Genomic DNA, 22,665 nt, shown 5'->3' with positions numbered 1-22,665 from the left:
GACATGTAGCTTCTAAAAGGAAAAGATTATTAAAGAGCTCTGGAAATATGAGAAGAGAGTGTGCCTAGTAGGTCTCAGTGCTGAGCTTAGATGGAACTGTCCATGCCATGGAACTAGAAGCAGTCTTCCTTCAGCATGCCTAACTCATGAAAAGTACTGCTCTGCATTTCTGAAGACAATGTACCATCTCAGAGCTAAGCAGACTTCCCCAGGACCAGCTCTGAGGCTACCTGCCCACTATCCCCAAATGTGGTCAGGATGGGCTGACACCTGAGTGAATACACACACACACACACACACATACACACACACACACACACACACACACACAGTTGACGAACTCATTCTGTGCCTAGCACTGTGCCTGACAGTGAAGCTCAAAGGAAGAAGGAGGGAGGAGGGTGTTAAACATGGAAAATACTGACAGTAAAAGGGACTGTGGGAGCAGAGAGGAAGAAGAGACTAACTCAGTCTCAAAAGGTGGGCAGAAAAGGCACTCAGAGGTGATGATGTTTGAGTGGAGTCTTGATGATGGCAGATCTGCTGATACAGAGTGACAAGGGATAGTGGTGGCACTCCAGGAAGAGAAAACAGCAAGAACAAAGGGTCTGCTCAAATGTCACCTCCTCAGAGCAGCCATTCCTGACCATTCACTTATAAATGGCAGATTCTTTGTTCCCTGCTTTCTTCTCTTCTCATTTGTTGACTATTGCTGACATTATATTATCTACCTCTCCCAGTAGGTTGTTAGTGCCACCTGAACACACTCATTGTTTTCTTCTTCCCTATATCTCAGTGCCTAGAACTCTATGTAGCACATAGTAGAAACTCAATAAATATTTGCTGAAAAAATGAAGAAGTGGCAGATAGGCGTGACTCAGAATACTGTGCAAATGCTTATATGCTTGCTCTTTAATGTAAAGCAGAAAGTAGGGAGTATTTTCTTAATCACTTCTCTCTTTTTCTCTCCTATCTCCTAATGTAAATTAAGTATATTGAAATGTACAGAGGAGGAGGAGAAAGGAAATAACATTTATTGAGCATTGATTATGCTGATAGTTCACATAATTTCAATCTCCATAACAACTTGATGAGTAGGTATCATTATCCCCAATTTATAGTAAAGGAATTCTAGAAGCATGTGATTTATGCATTTATGCTCCCAGATGGTAAGTGAAGTAGCAGGGCTAGGATTTGAACTCAGGTCTGATTGTTCCCCAGAGCCCTCCAATCACCATATGGAACCCCCTTTGGAGTGCTGTCTACAATGAGATGCCTGAGGAACCTGCCTGCAGTGTGAGGAGCTGGTGAGAAGTGCTGCTGTTTCCAGGGTCTGCTCTTACCAAGGGCTTTCCATTATCTCTCTAATTCTCATGATAATCTCCAACACAAAGTATTTATATCCCCTATGATTGTATAAGGAAATAGATTCAGGAACTGAGTAAACTGTGTCAAGATCATCTGCCTAGTAAGGTGGGTGGGAAAGCAAAGGATTCAAACCTGGAGTCCAGAAAGTCTGACTCCGAAATCTGGTCTTCCTTTCAAACTACTCTGAGCCACAGACTGTAAGAATTTGAAATCAAAAAAGAAATCTCCATTTCAGCTCCTAGAACACATGACAGTTTCTCACCCCAGATTGTTCTCAGCTCAGTATGAAAACATATAACAGAGTCTGAATGCCTGAGTGAAAGAAAGACCTAAACTTAAATTATTCCAGAACGGCAAGCTATTGTCAGTGATTGACAACCAGTCTTGACTCTCAACAGTGACAGCCACACACAAAGTCAGCCTTCAAAAAGCACTCAGTTCTTTTCAATTAGCAGAGCTGAAATGAAACCACTTAGGAAATTATACTATTGGGCAACTGGTGGGTTTTAAACATAATGAGAAAAATAAAGGCTAGGCCCGATGTTTACAATCAGTTGAGCTAGAGACGTCAGATATGCCAGGACTTGAGACCACACTTTCTTTTCCTAACTCATGCTTGTCTGCTTCCCTGCCACTGATCCAATCCTGAATTCATTCATTCTTTCATTCATTTAGCAAATATTTGTTGGTTATTGACTGCCAAGGACTGGAGCTACAATAGGGAGCAAAACAGATCTGGTCCTTGCCTTCTGGCACTCCCAGACAAGTTAACAGGCACTGGCAGACCTTGCAGTAGGTGACAAGAGGGGAAGAATGCAGGATGCCCAGAGGCAGAACAAGAGAGAACCCTGCAAAAATGACATTTCACACTGAGCGGAAAACAGTCATGTGGGGCAGAAATGCCTGCCAAGCAGGCACTGTGCTCAGCCATCAGGAGAGGGACAAGGATGGACAAGGCAGGGGGCTGGCAGCGTGGAAGGAATGGGGGACCTCCTCCTGCTGGGCCCACTTGTCTATTCCCCTAGGAGTGCTAGAATCACAGTTCTCTGGAAAGCTGGAAGGGTTCTGAGTCACTCATCACCATTCATTCAACAAACCCTGCCCCAGGATGTCAAGGGCTCAGAAGTGAACAAGAGCAGGGCACACACAGGAACTGCCAGTGGTTCCCTATGATCAGACTGCCTGGGCCAGATCATGAAGGGATTGTACTTCATCTTGAGGCAATGGAGAGCCATTGAAGGCTTGAGCCAGAGGAAGTGACATCCAGAGCCTATGACCTTTATGCAGCCCCATAGAAGCAGAATTCCTAGACTCTGTAGGTACAAAGTCTAGAGGAAATGGATAAGAGAAAAAAGAGAAAGACAGGTATTTATCTGGTTGAAGAAAAGTACAGGTTAGACTTGCTTCTCAGATATGAGTAACAGTGAAGTGGAAAGAAAACAGAGATTAGAACCTACTCCTGGCCCTGGGTCTAGTTAGTGTAATACTGGACAAGTTAATCTACCCCCTCGTCACACAACCTGCCTCAGTATCTTCATCTGTGTAATGGGTGGAGAGTTAGGTAGCTCATTAGAAATGGTAACTAACATTTAATGAAATACTGCTCTGAGCTCTTAGCCAAATGTTTATCTCCATTAATGCCCACAGGCATCCTGTGAAGTAGGTCTGATTATTCTCATCCCTATTTTACAGCAATGGAAACTGAAATTTGAAGATGTTAAGTAGCTTGTTGAAGGTCAGATATTTAGTGAGAGGTAGAACTGGGATCTGAATGCAGCACTCAATTGCTGAACCATGAAAACATTCTATTTCAAGGCCCTTATCTATTTATTTCTTAGAATTTTCTAAGCACCTGGGCTATGAGGGAAAAAAAATTAGGAAACAAAGTTCTACCAATGTGAGAGCCAGACACACATTCCCTCTTAGATTGGGAGCCCTGAACCCTAGTTCTGGTTATACCATTAATTTAATTTGCCTGTAATATAAAGAGTATACATGGGTGTGTATAGAGAGAGGGGTGAAGGAAGCAGTTATGGCAAAATGATCTCCCTGGGTCTCTCTCTTGCCCTTTGAAATCCTCCTGTATCAGCAGGGTATTACAAGAGACCAGGACTCAGATGACCCACATCTGGCACAGATAGAACAACAGCATCGTCCTCAGTGAACCAAACTGCAAAATCCACCAGGAACCCAAATAAAGGGCTAGTTGGGCAGCTTAGCCCTTATTCAGGAGACCTAGTGACTGCAGTCTGGAGAGAAGCTGTCTCTTTGGCCCTTAGACCAGGTCATTCACAGATCAAGAGAGAAAAGTCTTCTTTTTGGAGGAAATGAGATCAGGTCAGGCCTGGGGAAAAAATAAGGGAAAGTTGCTGCAGGAGGCCCGCTTCCACAAGTCACCCCAAACCACGTGCAGCAATATACCTTCCAATTAAAGCTAATTGGACACCTGTTGGCCAGGGGCAGCAAAAAGGCCAGAGCAAGGCTGTAAGGATCCTGGGCTCACCCGTTGGCTGGCAGCCCTGCCCTTCCACCCACCCCCAACCCCCAAACTTGTCCTGCTCTGACTAATGAGCCAAGGCCAAGGAAGGAGGGAACAACCTGCAAAGAAATGTGTTCTCCCTTCTTCCAATAAACTTTCTAAAAGGTTTCTGAGATCCATAGCTGGATTCTCCCATGCATACAGCCCCAGATGCCAAGGGACAGAGGCTCACAGTAACAGCTCATCTCGCAGGGAACAAATGGGTTCCTTTCAGGCTAACCAATAAAAGATTATGCACTCAGTCAGGCTCTGAGATCCAAGACGAGTGTTCATCAGAAAGACGCACAGGGAACACAGCACCCACTTACTTGAGATACTCTGCAACTGCTTCAGGGGAAAAACAGAAACAAAAACTGAAAGGCAGTGTTTCCTTCAAGCAACCCAGAAGACCAAATGCAAAAGTGCTCATTGGAATAACATATCGAAATCAAGGTGATTATTAACAGAAATAAGAGATTATATGTGGGTGCAAATAGTCCCTTGTTATTCATAATTCACTTTCACATGCATCATCTCTTTGAACTTTCACAACAACTTTATGCAGCAGGAAAGGTAAGAGGCAATGTCCCCATTCTATAGAGAAGGGCCCTGGGAGGCTGAAGCTCAAACCGAACACCACACGGGCCAAACGTCAATGCTCTAGTTCAAACCAAGCTCCTAACGCCAAATCCACTGTACTGTTCACGCAAACACAGTAAATCCAAACTTTATGTTGCTTTTACACTTTTTTTGTATCATAATATATCGGAGCCGAAAGATTCTTAATAACCACTGGAAACCAAAACCCAGAGAAGTTAACATGCTCAAAATCATACATCACATTGGGACTATGTCCTTAGTCCTTTTACTCCCTCTCCCCACTATACTTCAATAGAGGCCCCAGTAACAAGAAATATTTCTATAAAATCTAGTAATAAAAAATACTTATGCTGTGTCCTCGCACATAAGTGGGAGTTGAACAATGAGAACACATGGATACAGGGAGGGGAACAATACATGCCAGGGCCTGTTGTGGGGTGTTGTGGGGTGGGGGGGGTGAAGGCAGGGAACTTAGAGGATGGGTCAGTAGGTGCAGGAAACCACCCTGGCACACGTATACCTATGTAACAAACCTGCATGATCTGCACATGTATCCCGGAACTTAAATTTTAAAAATTACACAAAGAAATAAAGTGGTGTTCATCTCAAAACAAAATGCGAATGCTGTTCCCTCAAAAACAATAGATGCTAGCTACTCCTATTTTTCCTTTAACGCAAGCCTTTACCTCTAATAAAGCAGTAATGCTAATGTAGTAAGAAAAACAGGCACAGAAGGAGAGAATCAGTAGAGTTCCCTGCACACAGTAGGGGTTCAATAAATGTTTGCTGAATTGAATATAGTGAAATCAGTATGACCCACAGGGAAAAGAGAGAAAAAGAAGGTATTTTGCACTTACGCAGATGAAAATCCATGTACTCTATGTAAGACATTATGCTGGGAGGTTGGCGCGAAGAACACATTTGCTATATTCCAAGCTGGTTTTCGACATCAACTTGAAGCTCCTACTGTGTTAACATTGCACAGGCACAGAGAGAACACAGCAGGATGTGTGCTTCCAGGCAATCCCTTGGAAAGTGTTTGACCTTCCCTGAAGTTTTGACACTGTTTGCAGTATCACCTCGGGGTCATTTTTTTAAGTGAAAAAAAAAAATCTAAGAAAGAAAAAATTATGTAAAGGAGACAGAATTGTTCACAAAATCTTGGTGACAGTACAGTTACCGAAACCCGATGTCAAGAGGCATTCTCACACACTGTCACTGAAATGCTTCATCACAGATTTTGCCTGATAGTGACTTCTGTCAATTTCTGTCTATTTTCATCCCTATTCTGCAGCCACTGCTGGCTTCAACATATTTTGGTGTAGTTCTACAGCAAATGGAAATGTCATACATTACCACTTTACATGTTAGTCCAGAAAGTGGACTAGTGGTCATTATCATATACTGATCACCTGAAGTACATGATATGAGTATAATGATAATCTCGTTATAACAAAAATAATAGCCAACTCTTAGTATTTACTATGTGTTTGGTAAGCACTGTACGTGCATCATTTTATCATATTTAGCCTTCATAGAACTATGATGTTTAACTTGTCCGAAGCTTTACAACTATGTGGTGGCAAAGTCAAGCTCTAACTTCAAAGCCCATGTCCTTTGGCAGTACCCTCTAATTCATTATTGTACTCATTTGTACACTAAGTATTTGGAATTGTGCTAGCTATTAAGATACAAAGATATAAACCATGCTCTTAGGAAGCTCACAGTAATGCAAGCAGCAGGATAGACCAAGGGTCTCAATGTTATGTGCTGAGTTAAAAACAGAAGTGATTGCTTTGGGTACGTCTAGGAAGGTTACCTTCACCCAGTCTAGGAGGTAGCAAAGAATGCTTTCCAGAGGAAATGATGCTTCCATCATGAAGGGTAAATGTGTCAAATGATACATGGCACAAAGGGCATTTTGCTCATGGTTGAAGGAGAAGGGACAGCGGGTATGGAGAGCAGAGGCGTGGGAGGGCAGGGACATATTCAAGTGACTTCCAGGTAGTTCAGAATAGATGGAGCCCAGAGGAGAGGACCAGATAGTGAATATAAAGAATACTAGAGAGGAATGAGACGGAAAAAACTGGGTACAAGCCAAGAAGGGGCTTTTCTGACATGTTAAGAAGTTTGGGATATCCTGTTTGCCACTGTAGCCCCTAAGGATTTGTAAGCAAATGTGCGATGCTCAATGGGAACATTATAGCCTACTTCCACTCCAATGCCCAGAGAGGAAGAGCAAGGCAGTGGCACCTCCAGCCTCTCTCTTCAGAGAAAAGGGATTGATTTATCTTTTAAATCAGTGAAATCAGAAAAAGAGCAAATTTGTATGGCTATTGCAGACATGCTATAGGCTCTCTCAGCATCATTCTAGCCCCATTTTTATGCTTCCTTATACTTCTGCATGGGAACCAGAAGTAACTACACAGTAATTTGGAGACACTAAGCAGACATACTTACATGAGGCTTAGAAGGGTGTGTAAAAAGATAGAAGGTATATACCATATGCACAGAGAATAACTTCCGGGGCAGTTCAGATGAAGATCCTTCTATCCTAGCAACGGTGTTGTGTCCACTCCAACAATTCCATGATATGATTGGCCATCTATCCAACATTCAAGCTTGGCTTTCAGGCCCCTCCTGGAATGCTGTAGACTACCCAACGCCCCTTAATAAATCCCTTTCAGCTTAAATGATGTCATCTGCAACTAAGAACCTAATTGACAAGACAGAACAGCTCCTTCTCTTATGTCATTCAGCGCTTCTAATCTTAGAAGACCTTCCTTCACTGCTTTCCTGGAGCTATCCTGCTCAGACCAACTTAGGAAGGCTGAAGTAGCTGCACAACCTAAATTCTCCAATCAAATTTTAACAGAAGTAAGGTGCACGTTTTCATGTCTGTCAAACTCCAATATTTACTTCCCATTTGGTTTTTAACTTGGAGGAACAAAGGGCATGTTTAAATTTTATCCCTTGTAATCCTACTTCCTAAAAAGAATAACATCACACTGTGCTTTGGAAACAGAGAACAAGTTAGAATCAGCCATTTGGCTAGAGCAAACCCAATTCCAGAGCCTGTCTGGAATAAGGAAAAGGATGCTTTCATGTTAATTAGAAAGTCAATGGGAGCCCATGGAGTGCAGAAACTTCAGCTAGGAGATGCAATCTGTTGATTACCAGGGGACCCTTTTGCAAGAAGTCATAATCTCAAACCTTCAGCTCACTTATATTATTTGCAGGGGGCTGATTTCCCCCCTTGACAGAGTTGTCCAAGTACAACTGTTTCCAAACCATGTGGTCTCCACACCTGCACCTCTCAGAGCTGAAAATGAGGAATAAGTAAGAAATAAAAATTTTAAAAACTGAGTGGAGCAATAAAGGACTAGACAGCACACGAACTAAACTACAGAAAAATCAGCTAAGAAGCCCAAGGGCTTCTCATCCCAGAGCCTCAAGTCATTAACAAACCAAATTCTCTTCCCTGCATTTTCCCATCATTAAAACAAGAATAGAAAGGTTAAAATATAAAGTTGTCTTTGCTGAGTAACTATTTTACACTCCACACAGCAGTAGGAGGTGAGGTGCAAAAGATGTAGGCAACTGCTGCCTTGCACTCCATCTTACAAGCAAACTGAGGGGACACCAGAATGATGAGAGTAGGCATGGCCAGGACTGCCACACTGTCCACTAACACCCATTCTTCCCACATTCCCAAAATAGAACCTCAATTCTGGCACATGGTCATGCAGAATAAATATTTCTTAGTCTCTCTTCTGTTAAAAATGGCCAGTTGATGGGTCCTGGCCCATAAGAATGTAAAATAAAATTATGAGTGCAACTTCTGGTCATACACTTAAAAAAAAAAAAAAAAGGGCAGCTCTTCTCCTGACTTTTCTTTCTTTCTGCCATCCAGTTAGAATAAGGATATGGTGACACACCATCATGGATCATGAAGATGGAAAGCAATGGCCTAGGGATGAAGGAGCAACAAGTTCGAAGAAATTTAGACCTTACACAACTTCACAGCTTAAAGCATCAGCCGTAAACACTCAGACTTTTACAAGACTGAGAAATGTATTTTTACCATTGTAAATACACTCTTAAGGTACTTTATTTAAGATCTTGGTTACATTTAGTTGATTAAATTAGGATCTATAACCTAATTAATTAAGATGACATGCAACCACTTCACCTATCCAGCAACCTCGATTTCCCAGAATATAGTTGTAAACAAAGAAAAAAACTAAAAAGACACCTAAGCAGCCAAAGCTATACTTTCACTGGAAGCCGAAGCACTTTATTCATAGGAATGGTACCCAAGCCAAAATTTGGTGGTTACTGACTCCCATCATATGCACATTTCCAATAATTATGGTTCCTGATATATTCGTCCACAGACAATACAAGGGTGAGCAGAAAGGCAAAAGGACCGCTTTTCTTTTCTTTTGCTGTTAAAGAGTTTGACAATATACAGGGTCATTTTTAAAGGCAGATAAACTGACATTAACAAGACCTAATAGCATAATCTGATAGTGAGGAGAGATGACAAAAGTATAGAACATAGATGTGAGAATTTTAAATCCGCACATAAAGTTAGGAGAATTTAAAATCCATACATCCGTATGTCTGGGGCTACTCATACATGTAGGGGCAAATACTCTCATGTCTCTAAATAGCCCTTAAGAATATTATTGATATAACTCAGCACAATAATTGATATTCACGGTGTTTCAAGTCATACTCTCTTAAAAAGCAGAGAACTATGTAATTCACTTATTATTTTCGGAACATTAGTCATCTTGAAACTTTGCTTATTTGAAACATCATAGTCCATGTGATGCCACATACATAAATTATTTCCTATAATCCATTGTTAAATGAAATACATTTGGATAGTCAGTGTTAGAACCATTTATTCTATACCTAAGCCCCTTTGGGCCTTGCCCTAGATGTGATGTCCTGGAGATGAATCACATACGTCAGTACTGTCAAGCAACTCCTGGTCTAATTTGAACACACATAAATAAATAAATCATTATAACACCAGACCATACTTCTAGGGAGGGAAAGTCATACACCATGTAGATGAAAGAAAAAATGACTGTCTATAATGTAAAAGAAGCCTTTACAAAATAAGAAAAAGAATCATCCAAAGAAAAATGGGCAAAATGATTAATTACCACTTAAAAGCAAATCCAAATCTTTTCACAACAAATGTGAAAAGATGCTTCTCCTTGGCAGACATCAGGAAAGTACAAAGTAAAACAGTGCTGAGATATCACTTCTTACCTATCAAATTAGCAAAAATAAAAGAGAATGATAACACATGTTGCTGGCAAGGATATGGGGAATATGTTACTTTACATACACTAAAGGAAATGTGAATTACTATATTCTCTTTAGAAAACAATATGGCATCATCGATTAAAACGTTAAAAAGCACATACACTTGGACTAAGAAATATTACTTTTGAGAATCTACCCATAAAAGTTAAATCATCCACTAAAAATAATAAGGGTACAAGAATACTTATTTCATCATTGTTTATAAAAATTAGTGAACAAAAGTCAATGCCTATCAGAAGGAAAGTGATTGAAAAATCCATGGTATACTCATTCCATTAAATTTTATACAACCATTGAAAATAATGACATATATATATATATATATATATATATACATATTGACTCAAGGAGAGCTGGATGACAGGGAGAATAATTTTCCAGGGTGCTTTAAGTGACAAATGCAAAAATGTACATATGATATCATATTTAAACCAATGACAAAAATCCCTGCCTCTGTATATGTGTGTATGTGAATGGATGTATGTGTAAACAATTATAGAAACTTAGAAGAGACAGAGGCATCTGGATTGTTAGGTGAGTTTGTAAACAAGCAAAAAAGCTGTATTAAAAAGTAGATATCCAGGATAAAAAGTAAACAGCCTACATAATAAGGCAGAATATGTATCCACAACAAGGCAGAGTAAGTAAAATTATATCCATCTACATATGCTAGTAGTTATATGTCTAAAGAGATAAATGAAAGAATTGTACCAAATTATAGATAATGCAAATAACTAGAATTTGAAGTGATTTTTACTAACCCTTATATCATTTTACACTTTTTTATTTTTTACAATTAATTTGTATTATTTGTACAATTTGGGCAAAAAGTCGATAAGGTGATGAAAACAACAAATGTCACTGATGGTCATTATAGAGTGAAGTCAATTAAAAGAAGAATTCATATGGGGCATGGTACCTGACCTCAGCTTTAAGAGACTATTCAGTCTGGAGGAGTTTTGAAGAGGGAGAAAGTTCCAGGCAGGAAAAACTGTGTAAGTAAAGGTAAGGAAGTAGAAATAAACATGGGGAATTAACCCTGAGATGGTTCACCCTCATATGAAGAAGCAGGGAAAAAAATAAACTATAAGCAAATGGCTGATGTCGCATGATTAGAGTCAAACCAAGCAGATAGGGAGTGGAAATGGTGACCATGATGATACATGTACAAAAATGTGATTTTTAGAGTTAACCTTAACAAATGAAAACAGCTTGGTTTCTTCAAATTCTACAAATTGAAAATATTTTGAGTTCTTAGGACTTTGTCCATGGTGACACCATGTGTTGTACTCAGATGTAAACTTCAGCTTGGTAACATTTTCATTTTAAACCTCCTTCCTGTCACTTTCCAACTTGGCTGTAAATATTTGCTTGGAGAAAAAATGTCACTGAAGATCTGAGCTCAAGCTTCCAAAAAAAAAAAAAGAAAAAAAAGTGGTCATTTTGAAATAAGAAGCTGTATTCTGCATTTTAAACAAACAGTATCAATACCTATGGCTCAGAGCTCATTTTGGAAAAGAATTATTGTTTTTATTTATTAAAAGCCTATGAATACAAATGAATTCTTTATTTGGTATTCATCCTGTTTGAAGTCTGCCTGCCCTTTTGAGATGGGAACCACATGTGCTTTGCCAGATAAACTGAAAGGCTGTCTGATGTCACTGTTTATCTTGTCCTCTGCAAAATGGTTGTTTTTTAAATTCCCAAGTGAAGAGCTATTAATTACATAGGATTCTTGTACTATTGCCAATGAGGAAAGAGCCTAAATGTCACCATGTAATGATTACTTCCTTGCCCAAACCAGCTAGTGTCACACAGTGGCCCAAAACAGTTTATTTCAGTCTGAGAAACATTCTCTTCTACCTTTCACAAGGTGCCTATTACTCTCAAAGTGAGGGTTCAAATCACAAGGATCACAACTTTTCTATTCTGATCACCATATTACAAAACAAGACAGGTACTATTATTTCATTTCTAGGAATTGAAAAGGATATCCAGCACCATCAGGTGGCACTTCTGATGCCTGATAGTAGGATGGAAGAAAAACTCAGGCCCCTGAAATGCATATTCTATGTCTTTTTAGAAAATTATTCTTCTGAGCAAAGAGTTGACAATGAAAAAAAAAAAAAAAGAAAAATTTCATCATTTCATGCTTTGCTGAATCTTAAGAGCAACAACAAGGATCAGTGAATAAAAGAACCTGGAGAAAGAAAATGAGAACAGATGTTGAGACTAGACACACGATGTCCCAATCCCATCCCAGTCCTTCTCTCACTTGTCACGTGACTCTAAGCACTCACTGAACCTCACTGAGCCTCAGTTCCCTTCTACGGAAATATGGGATTGTTTTTAGAATTGATGGAATAACATATGAAAAGTACCCATAGGCACCGGTACACAGTAAAAACAGCTGCTACAAAAGCAACAACAATGACAATGATGAGGGCTGTGGTGATGGTGATGATGGTTCTACTGCTGAGGAGCTCTAGGATCTTACACAGGTCCCAGAGTCTTATATAACCAAGTGGCAAAGGGCACAGACTACTCATGATCAAATCCCAGTTCTACTACTAAGCTGTGCCTCATATTCCTTATTTGTGGAATGTGAAGATGAAACAAGTTTATGTATCTAAAGTGTTTGGAGCAACAGCTTGCACATAGAAAATGTCCCTCTCTCTTAAATAAAAGAGTTGGACAAAAGCTTTTCCACGTTCAAGCTCTATTATGTCACTTGGTCAGGATTATCAATTTAGAAGAAGCACAAGCACTCAAAAGACTACAGTCTCTAGAGTCAGAAAGACTTGAGTTTATATCCAAGCTCTGAAATGCACTAGCTTGTGCCTAGGACATGTTACTTAATGTCTCTGATCCCTGGTTTCCTCCTCTATTTATCAAAAACTCAGCAAATAACTTACTGAATTTTATTGTGCTAGGCACGTTCCATGTGAGAATAAACTGAGAATCATAATACTATTCCTAGGATTGTTAGAAAGATGAAATGAGAGAATACAGGTAGTGTGTTCAACCCAGTGTCTGACATACAGCAAGCTCTCAGTAACTGAGAGTTGTAATTACACTACTACCCAGAGGCAGATGCTATCAAAGTCAAGCTCTGGAGGCCTCTAGTAACCACCGCTTCACTGACAAATTATTCCAACACCAAGGTTTTTAATCATGCCATCAGATTTTGCAGCACACACACAGAACCAGGAACTATGTCCGCAACTGCTTACCGAAGTATCAAGCAACAGACTCTGTCCATGGTTCTGATTCAAACAAGTGCTGCAGAAGAACAGAATTGGGGAAAAGAATATCTCTTAATGAAACTGTCCCAGAAAACATGCACACTGCCAATGCTGTCCCTAGACATGAGTGTCAGAAAAGCCCACCCCTCTCCAGGAAGCAGCTTCTGTCTGCCCCATTCAGTCACTGTACTAAAGTGAAAGCAGAAGGTAGCCTGCTCCTTCCTGGGATCAACTATCAAATCTAAGGATACAGAATCAGCCCTAGACCCCATGACCTGAGTTCAACACCTTCTATTCCTTCCTGGATTTAGGAACTTGGCCAGGTAGCATTAGCTTATCACATGTACCTCTGTTTTTCATCTGCAAAAGGACAAGGACAGATAATTGGAAGGGCAACTGTGAAGATGTGGACTAAAGGGCTCTGTCGACTCTTAAGCTCTGAGCAAATATTGGGCATATGAAGCTGAATTAGATGACCTGCCTCTAGGTGCTCACTGACCTACTAATAGAGTAGAGTGGAAAAAAACAGAGGCAAGAAAAAGAAGGAGATCTGGGTTTGATTCCACCCAGATGCTACTATTTGTTTTCTTTCTAACCTGACCAATTTTTGTAGCCTCTTGGAGCCTAGCTCTACAACACCAGTCACACTGGGCTTTTGTGAAGATCAAGAAAACAATTTTTAAATGTAATTTTAAAAATAAACCCAACTAGTATTAGTATTGTATTTATTTAAAAATAAACCCAACTACCTAGTTATTTAAGTATAAACCAAACTAGTCTCTGTTCATTGATTCCATGGTTGTTGGGCACATCCTGAACATACAGTATTGGATTAGGTATGAAGAGGATGTAAATGAATATATGTTGCAAGTTTCCTGCATATAATCTAGTTAGGAAAATATTATGTAAAATAAAGGAGCAATGACAATGTTTAGTAATGTGTATTAAACACAGAAGGTATTTAGGTGGAGTGGGGGAAGGCGTCACTTTTTATTTTACACACTTCTATATCATTTGAATTTCTTTAAAAAGTGTGTATCAGTATCGGTAACAAAAAATGACTAAGAAAAAATAACAAATAAGTTTAGAAGGTGTCAAAGATGTCAATCATCCATTAGAAGCTTTTAAAACAAATGTAGTCATTATCCATCAATCATATACTTTCATGCAGAGGACTGTGATATACCCTGAGATTCAATAGGGGAATGAGTCACTCCCTGCTTTGAAGGAAATTTCACTCTAGTGAGAGAGATGAACACGTGGAGTCTTGTAACACAGCACTTCAAGAGAGCATTTAAAGAGTACTGAGGGAACACGAGCTTTCTGAGAGAAAGGGACCTCTGAGTGGATGTCACTTTTAAGATGGATCCTAATGCATGCATAGAGTCTACAAGACAAAGGAATAGGAAGACATTTTGCAGACAGGGAGTGAAAGTAGCATCTGGAAAGGTATGAAAGACATATATGAAGCACAGGTGTGATATGAGTGTGTATGTGAGTGCACAGATGTGAGTGTGTGTGAGGCTGCATGTGATGTTGTATGTGGGTAGGTGTGCATGAGTATGGTAGTGTGTAATGTAAGTGTAATGCTGTGTATATGTGTTTGACAGAGTGTCTAATACTGTATGTGTAGAATGCTGTATGTGATGCTGTCTGTATGTGGGGGGTGTTTGTATTTCTGAATGTGTGAAAGTGTGAGTGGTGTGAATGTAATGTCTGTGCATGTATGTGACAGTATGTGTGATTCTGTGTGAAGGTGTGTAGATGTGTCAGTGTGAGGGTAGTGTGTGTATGGTGTGAGGGTGTGTGTCTGTTGCGTGTCACAAGAACATGAGGAAGGAGCAAGAAGGCCAGATGGTGAAAGGCCTTGAAGTCTATAGTCAGGAATTGGAACAGTATGCCTTGGGCAATAGGGAGCACTTTATGTTTTTGATCTGGGAGTAACATGATCAGAGCCATGTTCTAGAATGATGTATCACACCTGTGGAAGGTCCCATACTGGAGACCAGGAGATGAGCTTGGAGGCTCTGAGGATGGGCTGGAATGGGGGCAAGAAGGCTGGAGAGGAGGAAATTAATTGAAATCATTTTGTCATCACTGCTAGATCCAGGTGGCATGTAAGAGTGTTTACTATTCTTCATTTTTCATTTCCCCCCAATGTTAAATAAATAAATAATACATGATTTTAAAAGTTGTCCATTTGATGGAAAACAAGTCTCAAAAAAATAAAAAATAAAAAACACCTCCTCCAAAATTGTTGAGAAACCCAGCCTGTCCAAATAGAGTACCTAGCTTGACCCAAGCAAGAGCACACTCTCCAGGTGGTAGGAAGCATGTCTGCTAAGCAAACAGCTCCCCTCCCAGCACCAACACCACACCAGCAACTGTAGTCTCCAGTCAGGTGTGAATGGAGAAACAGTTAATGACTTTCTGTGGTACAATGTGTATTTCATAAATAGTTGTCTTATTATGTCAAAGCTAAGTTCCATGCTACCAGCCTATGTGGATTGAATCTTGTGCGATTTGAGGTGTTTTTTTGTTTTGTTTTGTTTTTACATTTTTTCTAAGCCAGGTGGTAAGACTGGTCTTGCTTTATGTGGGCTCTGGTAGCTCCCTCTTAGGGTAGTATTTCCCTCCCTGCTTTTCCTCCCCTTCCTGCATCTCCTCCTTCTTCTGCTCACTCCTTCTTTAGTTGTCTGTCTCTGCTTCCTCTTTCCCAATGTCTGGTTGTATTTGAAGTCTTAAGGTATCTCTGCCTCTCTGTTTCTTAGCTCTGTCCCCCCCTCCCTCCACTCCTTCCTTTTCCTCTTCCCCTCTCTTCTTTCCTCTCCTCCTATATTCTCACCTTGCAACCCTTCCCACTATGTACAAAAGATTCCATTTTAGAAAAGGAGCAAGGCTTTTGCAAGAATATGATTGACAAATGTGGTCACTACAAGACAACTAGCTGAGTCCAGATTCAAGAATAAAAAAAATCTTAAAGAGAGAGTGCTGAATGGTGGCCATTCATTTTGAGGGAGGCAGGTGAAGCCTGTGGCTCCCAGTTGTCCCTGCACACCGGTATAACCAGGCAGTCTTCCAGCTGGGAAATCCCTATTTGCCAATAAGCCCTGGCCAGCCCCCATTCCTTTCCACTGCGAGCGAGGTGGCACTGCTGCTGTCACATTGCATGTACTGCTCAGCTACTCCTTCTGCTCAGCTCAGAAAAAGCCATAAAATTCAGAACCAGCTAATGTCAGCACTGCAGGGGATTTCAGAGATTTTTTGGTCCAACCCTTGTCAGGTCACTGGTGGAGAGACTCGGGCCCCAGGTTGCTAAATGCCAGGGAGATCTATTATTAGAAAACCCCAACCTAGGACCTGTTGCAAAAATCCCTCTGCCCTGGGAACACCGCTAGGTTTTTGCCTTCGGAAAAGAAATCTACTATCTAGCATCCAAATGTATAAATAGATAGAAAAATCTTAAAATAGAGGCAGAAAAGGGTTCAAATGCACATGGTGCATGTTTGAAATCCACTACATGTTCCCTGCAAGAAGGATTTGGGCAGGGAAGTGTGTGGAAGACGGGTCTGCAGTGGTGAAGAGCTCTAAGCTCTGAAGACCTTTTTAATATGGCTGTATTGTAATGCTGCAGTGCCAAACCCCGCCAGTCATTCCAAAAGCAAAAGGAAGCCCCGCTCCGCAACAGAACTTCCCAGCCCTGAAAACAGATTGTCTTCCTTTTGCACCCATTTAATAACTGCTTTATTTAACACGATCAGGGGGAATGTGCATCCTCGGAAGGCACAGTAAGGAACCTCGGTCTGCAACGACGCGATTCCTCGGACATCAAACTAAAATGCATTCATTGTAACTCAGCCTCCCAAAGCGGCAGCAAAGCTACTACAAGGCGATTTATACAGGCAAAAGCCCCCATGAAAGAGAGGAGAGGAGGGGGCTTGGAAAGCAAGGGGACACACCTTTTCTGAGCTGTTCAAAACATGCTGCCTGCAAAGTCCGCCCCTACTGCGCTGCCAAGGGTTAATTTTCTCGGCAAAAATTGGTACACACACACAATCCTACTGCACCCTTACAACCTCCGCCACCACCATGTATTTGAATCTTTTTAATCTTAAATTCCCAGAAATTCCCTGATCAGCCCTACCTTTTCGGAACAACCCCTCCACCTGGGCTGGATTCCCACCTCACCATCAGTGAAAGCCCAGAGACCTGGGCATAATTATTTTCCTACAAGGTTATGCCTAATTGGCCACTAACCTAATTGATTAATCATCTCATTTTTCAAAGCAGCATCAAAGAGCCAAGCTGAGAGGGCAGAAAGCAAGCATGCGTCCAGGTGGCGCGAGGGTTAAAATTACAGACTTCGGGTAAGACCCCTGGCCAGCTTGCCTGGTTTCTAGGTAGAGAAGTGGACAGAGAAGAAAACGTGGACTGAGGGAGTAAATGCTCAAGACCACAGAAGGAATGAACCTGCCAGGAGCCTCGAAGCTGCCCAGCCAACCGGGAAGTCCAGTCGTCCACGCGGATGAAGTTCCTTCCCCGAACCAAGAAGGGTTAAATGGCTGCGCGTCAACCCGGCCCCGGGTGGGGTGTCAGGGAGCAAGAACCGCGGGTCCCCGTCTCTGGCGAGTCCGCGTGGGGGTTCCTCCCGGGTCGCCCTGGCGCTCCCGCCACAACTTGCGCGGCTCCGTGCGGCGGCCCTTGCCTGCGTCTCTGCGCGCCACCCAAAACTTTGCGCACACTGCAGCCGCCGCCTGCCCGCTCTCAGCGGCGAGACGCGCGCAGCCAAGTACCGCGGGCAGCCCTCCGCAGCCGCCGCGTCAGCCGCTGCCTGGCTTCTGGCTCCAGACTTCTCCCCAGCTGCGTCCACTTCCCACCCAGGAGGCTTCCTCGCGGCCGCGGGAGCGCGGCGCCCGACCCACAGTGGGTAGTGCAGGCGCAGCGCTGCAAACCACCACCTCGCCGGGTCTGGGCAGCGCCCACTGCCCAGATGGGCCCCCGCAGCCGCCCCTACCCCAGCTCGCCCACCCTGAGCCTCCCACGCCGCGGCTGGCGGGCGCAACGTCTTCTCCTACCTCCAGCTGCCAAGGACCACACTTTCTGCTCAGCCCTCTCGACTCATCCTCCGGCTGCAGCAGAGGGCGAGCGGGCTCCGCTTTTGTTCCCCGGGGCTCGCAGGTCCTTGTGGGGCCAGGGCGCGCGAAAGGTGCCACGGAGCTGGGTATCCCGGAGAGGGGATGCTCACTCCCAGCAGCTCCGCTGGCAGCAGTAGTGGCGGTGGCAGCAGAGGCAGCGGCAGCAACAGCAGCAGCAGTGGCAGCAGCAGCAGTAGAGATAGTACCGGCTCTCTGCAGGCCACATCTTTCATACCTTATACATCACTACCGCATTCCCCCGAATAGGGGAGCCCCTCAGCATTCCGCCACCTAGCGCGGAATGCTGTTGCCCGAAGTAGTGGCGCGGCCTGACCCACCTGGCGAGTGTGAGCTCCGAGCGGGAAGGACCTCAGCACCCACTCGCAGACTCCCTTCTCTGCTACAGTCACAGTGAAGTCTACAACTTGCAGCCATTCTGCAGTCTTCACCGTCTGCGGTTCCCAGTGTATGCTCCCCTAGCAAGTACGGACTTCAGGTTAAGCAAAAGTGATGTACTAGGGAGATCCCTCTCTGAGCTGCCTCTAGGGTCTTGGCCTGCACGTGCTTTTACACAGCCTCCTCCTTCTTGGGGTGTTCACAGGTGCAAGATTTTGCAGCAGCAGACACACACTCTCCTGCTGGTACATAAACCCCTGAAACATGTTATGCACACCCCACAATCAAGTGTGTAGGCACTGAAGCAGGCACACCAGGGTTTCAGTTGTAGCTGTGTGGTCTTAGCAAACGACCAAATGATTGAGCTTCCACTTCTTTGTCTACAATATGGGAATCATGTCTCATAGAATTGTGAGAATCACATGAAACAAGCACAGAGCTTGACACATGGTATGTGATAGAAAATCATAAGAGTTTTCCTTCCTTCTTCCAATGCAGGCCTGCCTTTCCTTGGGTAATTATATGTCAGTAACAATTCACTTATCAATAAATATTTTTGTGTGCTTACTATGAGTCAATCTCTACTTTATGGAGAGGGGCAGAACATTCAAAAGAACACAGACAAGCAATTTTTATTCTCTTGTAACTTGCTGTCTAGTAAGATGCAAAATAAACAAGTAAATCAGCAAGAAGCCGTTGGAGAGTAATAATCGCTACTGACCAAAATTTAAATATATGGCAACATGTGATAGAAAATGACTGGGGTAGGACATCAAGCTGGGCGTTTGGGAAAGAGCCCTCCAAGCACATGACAACTGATCTGAGATCTGTGTGATGAGGAACCAGTCATTAAAAACAGAAGAAATAAGAGCAAAGGCCCTGAAGCAGGAACAGGTTGAATGTGTCTGAACAGCAGAAGGAAGGAAGTTTGGCTAGAATGTAGCAAAAGTGATGAGTTGGTGATGTGAGATGAGGTGGAGAGGTTGAAGAGGGAGGCCGGTCTTATAGGGAAAGCTCAATAAGGCAAATCGATATGATGCTAAGTTTGGAGTTTTGGGGGTTAAATAGAGATGTAACTGTTACAGGATTGGAGACAGTGTGATTTTTATTTGTAAAAGCTCACGCCAGCTGCTGTGCAGAGAGTGGACTGAAGGGGGCATGGGTGGAAGCAGAGGATCCAATCAGAGCCTCTCACAGGGCTGATTAAAAGTCCCTTTCAGGCCGGGCGCGGTGGCTCACGCCTGTAATCCCAGCACTTTGGGAGGCCGAGGCGGGTGGATCACGAAGTCAAGAGATCGAGACCATCCTGGTTAACATGGTGAAACCCCGTCTCTACTAAAAATACAAAAAATTAGCTGGGCATGGTGGCGCGTGCTTGTAATCCCAGCTACTCAGGAGGCTGAGGCAGGAGAATTGCCTGAACCCAGGAGGCGGAGGTTGCGGTGAGCCGAGATCGCGCCATTGCACTCCAGCCTGGGTAACAAGAGCGAAACTCCGTCTCAGAAAAAAAAAACAATATTTTCCAAAAAAAAAAAGTCCCTTTCAAGTCCCTGACCTCCACAACCACAGCAACTTCCCATCTTCCTCTAGTTCTGCTAGGAAAAAACGGCTACTGGACAGCGATCCCAGGAACCCGGGTATGAATTTCTCCTACCACTCTCTGAGTATCCTTTTCCTCAACTGGAAAATATAAATGATAATCTACAAATTCTCATAAAATTACTGTGAGGATGAAATGAGACAAAGAAGGCACCTAAGGTGCTAAATGACCGTTAATTTCACGTTCACCATTTCTGTACCTTCAGGTCTTCAAGGAACCTCTGGAGTGCTCCTACAACCCCTCTGTTCTGTCCAGGGCCTGGCGGGGGTTGCCTGTTCAGTTCAAGAAGAGCTTCTCTCAGCATCTGAGAATGCATGCATTTGTAACACCAGCCCCTAAACCCATCTGTCATCTTCTCGAGCAGGAAAGATTTTCATTTTGTTTAGGTCCCTTCAATTTTTTCCTGTCTCCCACACCCATCTACTTTGAAGCGTGCAGGACATCATCATACAAAGCTCTCAAAGTATAAAAATAGAAAAGAAAACAGGGCTGTGGGGGGGATATGTAGAGCCAGAGATGGCAAGAAAGGAAAACAGACCGTCCTTTCTCCCTTAGCAACCAGAGGAAAGGTTCTCAGCTGAGACACATGATAATTTCTTGTGTCAGTAGAGTATAACAGATTCCAGAGGCTTCCAGGATCCTGCTCCCCACTGCTACCATAGAAACTCAGTGAGATACAATAGGCATGATTTTATATTGTCCCCCTTTAATAGATGAGAAAGCTAAACCCCAAACAGGTGAAGTAGCAGAGCTGGAATTGGGACTCAGGTGCTCTGACTTTCTCCTTATCTATACCCACGTGCTTCAAATGGCCCCAACCCTAATGGTGTTGCATAATTCCCAGGACCCCGAAGCATTTATCCAATGGAAACCCAGAACTGTAGATCTCCAACACAGTCAACTCATTCCCTTGTGGCCAACTCAATGTACTGCACTTCTCTCCATCTTTTTCCAAGCCAGTTTCTCTCCCTCCAAAACTAGTACATTGAAGTCCAGATAGGGATCTTAAATGTTAAGTGGTCATAGAAACTTACTCACAACTGCTGGGTTGGAAATCAGGGAAAAAAAAGATGCTAATGGATGTACCTTTGGGTTGCTGCATGGGAATCAGAGAGAATGTGAGACCTGATTTACAATCTCTCCTGTCATTTATTGTGTGTTTCTAAGCAAGTTATGAACCTCTCTAAGGTTAAATTACCTCATCTAAAACATTGAACTACTATCTTCCCCAGGAGTTGTGAAGACTAAAGGGCATCATGTAAGGATTTTCTCAGCTATCTATGACCTTAAAAATTAGTATCATTTTCTTCTTTCCTGCCAACTCCACCACCACTGGCAACTGGTTAACAACTGACTCTGATGGTTATTAACAAGCCTGATCAACAATAAAGCCCTGATTCATGGCATTTGCCAATTTCCTGGCTGTAAATATTCTCACCTTGGCTGATTTCAAGTTACCAACACAGTATCACTGAATGTGGAATTAAGAAGAGGTGTGCATGGTCAGTTATTGTGAGCCTGTACTACTAGCTGGACCCAGCACATCACCACTCCTTGAGTAACTACAAAAATCAGCCTCAAATAATTGGGCTGCCCTTGATAGCTTAGAAAGCCATTTATTTTAGATTATCTCCTGTGATATTCACAAGAATCCTTGAAGGAAAATTATCACCCCTATTTCCCCAACTGACAGACGGTGAGACTGAGAAACAGATAGACTGAATGATTTGCTCAGAGACAGACAGCTAGCTGGTAAGTAAAAGTTAAGATTCAATCCTGAGCCTTCTGGCTCCAAATCTAGGAATTCTTTTACCCCCTGTACCATCCATTACCTGGGTAATCATTGCACAAGCTCTGCAGATGTCTTTCTCTTTTGGGGCCAAGATACTAGGACGTGAGCTTCTGTTTTTCAATTGGACAGGAAGGGACAGTCATCCTAGCCCTTCACAGATGATGCCCTGAGAATCAAATGAGATAATCCAGATGAAAATGATTTGCAAAGCACCGTACAAAGATAAAAGTATGAATATTATAGTTAGTGGCTGGAAGAAAAATATGGAAACAACAAATCCCAAGCCCTAGAGGAAATTATAAACCACAGAGGAGGCAGGACCACACTGCACACATTCACCACATTCACTTCAGATCCACACTCAAGGGGAATCATGCAATAAGGTATTGACTCAGTCTCCTTTTAAATGTATATTAGTATAAAGACAATGGGAATGTGAAGCATAAAACAATGTAATTTTAATTACAGGCATAGATTGTTTTTCAGAAACCTTGTTGCTTTTGTCTCTTGCTGTTTGTAGAAATAGTCATTTCCTACTCCAGTGCTGCCCCCTACCCCACCCACCTTCTTTAAGAGAGGTCGAGATCACCAGCTTAAGGCAAAGGGAATTTATTAAGGCAAAGGCAGAGGCTTTTGTCACTTGGCAGTCCAGAGTAAAGCCAGCC

The 22,665-nt window shown here is 42.5% G+C and overlaps 1 protein-coding gene across 1 annotated transcript in view; it reads right to left on the bottom strand.

Moving 5' to 3' along the window:
* The window catches only part of DAB1 (DAB adaptor protein 1), a 1,264,232-nt gene extending 1,245,763 nt beyond the window's left edge, over positions 1–18,469 (bottom strand). Inside the window, exon 1 of the mRNA XM_032297127.1 lies at positions 18,153–18,469. The gene's annotated coding sequence lies outside the window, so the exon portion shown is untranslated. The remainder of the gene's footprint in view (positions 1–18,152) is intronic.
* Positions 18,470–22,665: the final 4,196 nt, after the last annotated feature.

Source organism: Sapajus apella, unplaced genomic scaffold, assembly GCF_009761245.1.
Source record: "Sapajus apella isolate SASKATOON/1434 unplaced genomic scaffold, GSC_monkey_1.0 scaffold36, whole genome shotgun sequence".
NCBI classification, from domain to species: domain Eukaryota; kingdom Metazoa; phylum Chordata; class Mammalia; order Primates; family Cebidae; genus Sapajus; species Sapajus apella.
The sequence above is the reverse complement of the archived record's forward strand: the minus strand, read 5'-3'. Positions and strand labels throughout refer to the sequence as shown.